This window comes from Sinocyclocheilus anshuiensis, unplaced genomic scaffold (genome assembly GCF_001515605.1).
Source record: "Sinocyclocheilus anshuiensis isolate Anshui unplaced genomic scaffold, SAMN03320099.WGS_v1.1 scaffold615, whole genome shotgun sequence".
NCBI classification, from domain to species: Eukaryota; Metazoa; Chordata; class Actinopteri; order Cypriniformes; family Cyprinidae; genus Sinocyclocheilus; species Sinocyclocheilus anshuiensis.
Genome location: NW_015552647.1, coordinates 2,297,349 through 2,305,697, shown reverse-complemented (window position 1 = coordinate 2,305,697; position 8,349 = coordinate 2,297,349). Strand labels below are relative to the sequence as shown.

The window sequence follows — 8,349 nt, the reverse complement described above, 5'->3', positions numbered from 1 at the left end:
TGTGATCAAAGCTGAATTTTCAGCATCATTACTCCAGTCTTCAGTGTCACATGATCCTTCAGAAATTCTAATATAAATGTATTCTAATTTACTAATTTATTATCAGTTTTGGAAACAGTTTTGCTGCTTAATATATATATATATATATATATATAATTTTTTTTTGGAACCTGTGATATATATTTTTCAGGATTCTTGGATGAATAAAATGTTAAAAAAAGAAAATAATTTATTCAAAATATGAATCTTTTGTAACAATGTACACTACCATTATTATTTTTAAAGGAATTAATACTTTTATTCAGCATGGATACAAAAATATAATTGGCTAATCAAAGCTGATTATTTCAACTATAGCAGTGTAATAAAAACCTAGAATTATTACTAAAGCAAAAACAGCGACTACAAAGACAGGTGGCATAAAAATTATTTATGCTGGGCAGTTTTTAGCAATGACATGCATTTTGAGCCTTGCTGGGATGAGGTAATTTGATATTAACCTGAGACTTCTTGAGGCAACCTATAGGGTTAACTGCCATGGTCAAGGGTTCAGATATAATACTTCAGTTTGAACTTCAGAATGGATCTCAGCCTATTCCTAATTTAGCACAAATTATCAGATTTGGAAGTGCTATAATACTGTTTAACTGCAGATGCATTTTGTCGATTTGTAGTTGACTTTATTAATTGAATGTTATTTCCAGAACGTGAGACACACATGAATAATTTCCCAAAACGTATTACTGAATAATACACAACATCAGAGCCTCAGACTGCTTGCCTCTTTATTTTGGAAATGACTCATTTAGACCACTCATCATAGAGAGGTCAGCCGTAAGTTACATAATAGGTGTCACACTGTCCTCAGCAGTGTTCACGGCTGCCATAATATAATTCATTAATAAGCCAGTCGGAGTCCTCAGCTTGTGTTTATGAAATGGTTTCAAGAGATGGTTCCCTTTTTAAGCTCTAAATAAGTGACATTAAATGTATGGTCATATTCATATTTAGAGAAACATCATTTATCCTCATATTCTCAAGGAATATATATATATGTATCTCACCGACTTAATACACCAACTAACTTTAGGGAATGTTATATTATGCAAACAGGCTTGACATTTTAATCAGCACATGGGGTAATGGCAGAAGATCTATAATCTAGAAGATCTATTTATAATCACCCTATTCTGTCCCATTTATTTCTATATTTATTCAAGTTTGTAGATCTTTTTCTCACTGTTTTAACAGTATAGAGCACAAAAGATTTTAAAAAGCCATCCCTCATATATTCCATTTCCCAGGTCGTTTCTGTATTCTTATCCCTTGTGCTGTGCATCACAACACATATAGATGTGCAAAAATCTCTTATCATCCTGAGGACTCCGTTTTGGCCCCCAAGGTGTCCTTTATCAAAAGCTTTGTTCATCCCCGCCTGACAGCAGTCAGAATGTATTGGTGTTCTTGCTGGGGACCTTAAAAACACTTGTCATTACTTCTCATAGCCTCTAGCTTGTGGTAAGAATCAAATATATTCAGTTTCACTGGGAGGAGTTTCCAGCCAATCCCACATGTCCTCTCGTGAACCCGGTGCTTGGCATCTTACGGGCAGCTTAATTAAATGAATATATCGGATTTTCTGCAGTGATTGATATTCTACATCCAAATGTAAACCATAATCTACTCTGCTGAAACTTGGACATCAGCAAATCTGATTTATTGCGGGTACTTAAAGAAGAATGTATTGCACCTCTTCCTTCCCATGAAATTATAAAATGAACCTTTTGGATGTCAGCCATTATAATTGCCGGCACTGAGAGACTCCAAAGTGGCAGTTAAAAACAAACTTAAAGCAAGAGTCTGTCGGCAATGACCTTGAAGGGCACAAAACATTGGCTAACCCCGCTGTTATGAAACCACCGACTGGTTAAAGCGAGTCGTCTGTGATTGAAGGGTATGATTAAAGATTGCTGGTTTGAAGAAAAACATCTATGCCACCCTGCCATGCCTGGAAACAGTTTACACTTTATTTTAATCAGTTGACTCATCGCTGAGTCATTGTTTGATGTAGCAAATGAGCAAAAAAGTTTCATTTAGGGGATAAATATTCCATGTTACAGCACAGAAGTGATTTAACTTCATTCAAACACCTGATATCACTTCCATAATTACGTACTGTGACAATACAGACAACAAAGAGATGATAAAAAAATGAATCATGTTAATATGAAGGAATTGATTTTTCACAGGTATTTTAGCTGCATCTATCTAAAAACAAGTAATTAATTACAAGCTATTTAGCTCTTCAACAGCGTAAATGATTAATTGAATCTACTACATTTTTAAGGTAAGTGGTTGCAATAAATTAATTTTAGCTACATTTAAATAAACAAATTTGTTGCAAGTTAGTCAACTAACTTAGTAAATTCAACTACTTAGTAAATTCAATGAATACGTTTTTCAGTGTAGATTACTGTACTAATTACTTTCTCTAAAAAGTATTGCATTACTTATAAAATTGCATAAATTATTCTTGAACTGAGCAAAGTATTTAAAGGGAGAAGGTTACATAAAAAACCCATACATGTTCCCATTAGGTGTTAAATTATGATGTTAATCCACTATTGTTTTATAGTCTATACAGTGTTTAAAGAGATGACATCAGAAGTTACTGTAATCAAATTACAGAACATTTAAGTAATTGAAAGTAATCCTTTACTTTTTCAAGGGAAAACTAATTAAATTACAGTAATTAATTACTTACTAATGCATTACACCCAACACTGTGTATTAGTAAATACACACGTAAAACTGAAACTATATGTACTAGATTAACGTGCAACAACAAACTCGAATGCCCAATTAGAAAGATATAAAAAGGTTTGCTTAACTGTCCCAAACAGTCTTATCTTTTATTTCAAGAAAAAACAAAACAAAAAAAAAAACATTAATTGGTCTCTTGTAGCCTTCGATTAAACATGTTTTTGCTTAGGAGGGTTACTTACGAGTCATGGTTATTTGCCATCCCCCTTTTAGTAATCTAAGCATGAAATATTTAATTTTGCTGTCACTCAGGTAAATATGAATGTGTCTTCTTCAATTACCACAAGATAAAATTAACATTTTATTGCTGCCAAACTCCAGTATCATTTCCCTTCCCTCCCATAGGGGGAACCACGTCACCAAGCCTGATGACTCCCTGGCAGCTACTGGGTAGTTAAGATTGTGATAGAGGGGCATTGCTATTAAATTCCTTGAAGGATTTTATTAGCTTTTTGAGACACCGTACCGGACTATCACACTATTAAGCAGAGCTTAGAGAGAGGAGTTCACTTGGCTCTTGGTAAGTTAATCGCCAATCTACTGTTGCCCTGGACCTTGTGGAAAATAATTATGCTTTTGACATGCTTTGGTCTTTAAACCCTCAAAAATCAAGTTTAAGCTTTACCATTTGCATTCTCAGTCATCAGCCTACAAGTAAACTTCTTTAACTTCATCACAAAGTAAACAAAACATTAAATCTAAACATGGTGAAGTAAAATGTATTACTTTGTGTACGAAGTGGATTTGCACAGTAGTAGATCAATTTTATTTTGCTGACGCTGGGTTTGTTTATCTTAATCAACCGTTTATGTGTCAAAGATTTGTTTGGTACTAATCTTTGATTTGTTAGCTCCGAGATGACTCGCGCTGTACTGTTCAGACAAAACATAGACGTATGTCATCCTCAGGAGACAACTGGATGTGTGTTTAACCTTTTACTAAGCTCCAAAACATTTTCCTGCACATGCTCTGGTACATCCTCATTGATTTTGGATTGTCGGGACTGTTGTATCCTATAAACTCCTCAAATGGTTGTTGTTTAATGACTTAAGTTTATGTGAAGGTCGATATTGACAAAGGTCAATACATTTAAATAATTATTAAACTCCTAAATAAATACTGTTAGAGCTTTTGAATTAATGGGTTAATTTAGCACAATTAATTATACAAATAAAAAGTTTTAAACAAGTGGATGGCTCAGTAATTTGCAATCATTTTGAAATATCACTTTCTGCAACGTCTGTTTAATAATTTGTTATCTGCCACAGTAATGTCTTCTTATTGTTTGGGGCAAATACTTACATATTTGGTTCATTGTAATTAATTAATCAGCATGCAATAATGCAATCAATTCAATTAAAATTTTAATCCAGTTGATAGCCCTAATTATTAAACAAATTATAAAGAGAGTCTAATTCTAAAAAAAAAAATACTTATTAGCTGCCAAAGACTATTATGCGAATTGTACTTGCTGCAGTTGATGTCTTTGCTAAATGACTTTAGTTTAATAAAAAAAAATTAAATAACAATCTTTCTGTATTATCCAGAAATAAGACAGAGGATTCAGTTGCTAAGAGGATCCAAACTGACTCATTTTGGAGTTCAAAGTCGTTAGATATTTTCCCCTCCTCCAAAGCATTTTAAAGTTTTAGTCCTTTTGATCCACACACAATCAGCTGAGACATGCTGGCTCTGTTCCCAAACTCAGTGAGCTGGTTTGCTGTCTCTTAAGGCAGCATCCTAACTGAAATGGAACCTCAAAAGTGACCGTTTTGGATCGCTCTACTTTGGCAGCATTGTACAAATAGCACTTCCCACAACATGCATGGGAGATCTGACTTACAGTTGATTTAAATATAATGTTGTTATGTTAATAACCATAAACACAATACTGAGTAAACCAGTCCATATTTAATTAACTGCTTTGTCCGTTATCTTCAATAGATTAACACTTTATTAACAAGATAAACATTATTCACTTGCTACAAAATAAATACAATATTCACTTCATAATGCGAGAGCTTTTTGATTCATGGAAGAATTGAGAGATTTTTGAGAGCTGCCACTGTCTTTCAACATGTATTTTCTTTAGAAAGGGCACCTCTAAAAAAATGTTTTCCACTGTTGAGGAAAAGTACAAGGTGCTTAGCGATTCATCAGAACATCATGACATTTACGATGAAATGTTTATATGTGACATGTGACCTATCAAGTAACTATGTAACCTGGTACAAGCCTAAAAAGGCCAGTCTGGGGAATCCTATAATGTCACACACATGTACACCAGGCCATTTCAGATTACTTAAGATGCATAAATCAAAATCCTAATATATCTTTATTAGATATTCCTGATAGGTCAAAGGCCATTTAGAGTACTAGTTCAACATATAAGATTCTTGAAACTGAACTATAGCAGTAGATCAATGTTTTATGTAACCATTTTTAGCCAAAAGATATTTTAAAGGAATAATAGGAATTTGAGAGATTTATTATAAAAATCTACGATACATAGTTCCTTGTCATCACCTGACTTTGTCAAAAAAAAAAAAAAACATTTCCTTCAGATTGAGATCAACTTGAAATAAACACATTACCCCGCAACATGCAAAAATTTGGGGAAGTTTTGTAATCTTTTTGACTGCATTCTACACCGAGAAAAAAAATTGGTGTATTTATTTTGAAACACTTACTAAATTTAACAAATAATTACAAAGAAACAGCAAATAACACACTGAATCAAACAGAATATTTAAGTAGAAATAGTATTTTCATGTTAAATGTTGTCTTATGTTAATTTACAACCTCGAAAAAAAAATTTTTTATAGTGTACTGTGCATATGAGAGAAAATCTTTAAATAATGACAGTTCTCAGTACTGAAATGACATTTCGACCTTGCTTAAAGCGTTCCATGGGAAACATCTCATTTGTTTCCTGACCTATGTTTGAAAGGAAGTGAGAGTCCAGAGATCACTCAAAACATGTCAACATTGCATGCCGCAGTGATATGTGTTGATCTCCATTTAATGCTTGAGGCCAAAATATGAGTGACACCTGCTGACTTCTCCCATCATACACGACAAGGCAAATGATCGGAGACAGACGGGGCTCCTCTTTAACTCAATGTCACTTTCTGTCACCTGGCTCAAATCCTTGTTAAAAATGTCTGACATCAACAGGGATAGTTTGAATTCCCTTTGAGAAGACTGTTAAAAGAACATACCATACACTGCCTGACCAAACTCATGACCGCTCTTGAGTCCTGCTGAGATCGGCCCCGTCGGACAGCATTTGGAATCTGTTCAAGAGACGGGTGATATTTGAATGAATCATCTGCACAGCAGGGGTTTTAACTACATTGAAGTTGCCAGAAAAACATTGTCATCAGCTGTAATTCTTCTAAGTGATGCTGGGACCTGGTGATCAAGTGATCTTAAGAGTCTCTAGAAATGCAAGGTGAATGATTTACAGACTGAGAACATTAGATTAGGGGAGTCACGGAGGGCAGTCGGCATGTTGTGAGGTTATGATACTAAGATTAGCACCTTGTTTACCTGCTTGATGAACATGGTCAAGTTTGAAAGGCATACAATCACTTAGAAATCTTACAGAGGGCACTTTGCATATATTTAAATGAATTTCACAAGCACTTGTGGTCTGAAGCATCAACGCCAGCAACTTCTCGACATTTATAATATTAAATATGTATAAACACTTCATTGTATGTTAAAAATGTGTTTTTGCTCAGATCCGATTAATGTTTATCAAATCACACTGCAGGTTCAAAAAAGGAGAAAAAAAGCATGCATCTTCTTATAGCATGTGTGAAACATGCCAAGTTGTAGAATAATATTTCCCGTGACCACAAATGGTCTTATTCTGTGGACTGATGGTTTCCAAAAAAAGAAAAACCTTCAATCAACCTTTATGTTGACTCCGCCTCAACAATTTCTTCAGCGAAGCCTCACTATTATCCAGCAAAGCAATTTCTGGTATGACAGTGGCACTGTTTCAAAAATTACAGGTCATACTTTCAGTGTAGAGACCAATTTTTTTCTTGTCACCAGGCAGATCCCTATCTATCAATGGTTAGTATGAGCATGGCGGTTATTCGGAAATGCAAATTTACAGACAATGTATCATCCGTCATCAGAAATGGTTTACTTGCTAAATAAACAAAGGTACAAATCTTTCACTGCTTGAGTTTGATAAATGACCCTAATTTAGCACTACCAGCCCTGATGATTACCCCTACAGGTTATGAATGTACATTATTTACAGTCATGAAAGAAATGAAAATAAAAGAAATAAAAAAGCTGTACAGACTAAAATCACCAAAATATTTTTTTCCTCATTAAGTTACCATCATCCACTATAATTTAAATGATCAAACAACTCAAATGTCATTCTTTCTGTAAATAAACATTTTATCTGCAATATGTTTCTGTGTGCAGACAAAACTGCATTAAAGCCAACCCCAGAGGAAATCAAAATGTGGAAGAAATCCGAAGTGTCTGATCAGACCGCAACAGGGCAAGGTAAAGTCTCAATGTTTTCATTAATGTATATTTTTAATAAATGAATTCCAGGTTAATCTTATTTAAATCACTAATAAATTAAACCAGGTTTACAGATACATTTTATACTAGTGAAAATGAAATGTAACAAATTATTTTTGATAAAAAGTCACTGTATTAATATTTACAATATTAATTAGTATTAATACAATAATATTATTAGTGGGCATCAAAAAGAAATCCAAAGTCCCAGGAGTCATGATCACACAGTTCATAGACGAAATCCCTGAGGGAAAGAGCCATCCGGATTTTATCCGCAAACCTATAGCTCTCACCATTCAAGAAGGTATGCTGCTCTTGTCCTTGCTTACATATGTTTTTATACACACACACACACAACATTCTTTAATTAATAACATGATATATCAACTAACTAATCAAATTAATTGCATACACCAATAGCTGCCACATACATTTTCAGTTAACAAAATTTAGAGATTTTTGTAAACTTGCAGGTAAACTGGCTATTTTCAAGGCCATTGTAGTAGGTGATCCCGTCCCTAATGTAACATGGGCTAGGAACAATGGTGATATTTCAGATCCACAGAAATATCAAACCAAGTTCGACCCTAATTCTGGCGAACACACTATTGAGGTGAGCTGAATTTGTTTCATCCCACAAATGATATTACTGAATGTATATTCCTAGTTAGACTCTCTGCACTTTTCTAGATGCCAAATATTTCTCCAGACCAAGCAGACACCTACAAATGTTTTGCTACTAACGAATTTGGAAAGGCTATGGTCACTGTTCCCTTTCAGTCGGTCACTCCCGACTTCACGTCGGTTGACCGACGAAATTGGGATCTCGCTTAGAGGGACCAATCCACTTCGAGTGTAAACTAAACGAGCCAATGCACATTGGCATGCAATTATTGCATCCAGCTGCTGCTGATCACAGCGTGAGTATAAGTAGGCAGCAGATGCAACGCATATTCAGCTTTTCGCTTC

The 8,349-nt window shown here is 34.4% G+C and overlaps 1 pseudogene; it reads left to right on the top strand.

Annotated features, from left to right (window-relative positions):
• Nucleotides 1-7,313: 7,313 nt before the first annotated feature.
• The window catches only part of LOC107666971 (immunoglobulin-like and fibronectin type III domain-containing protein 1), a 14,676-nt pseudogene continuing 13,640 nt past the window's right edge, over nucleotides 7,314-8,349 (top strand).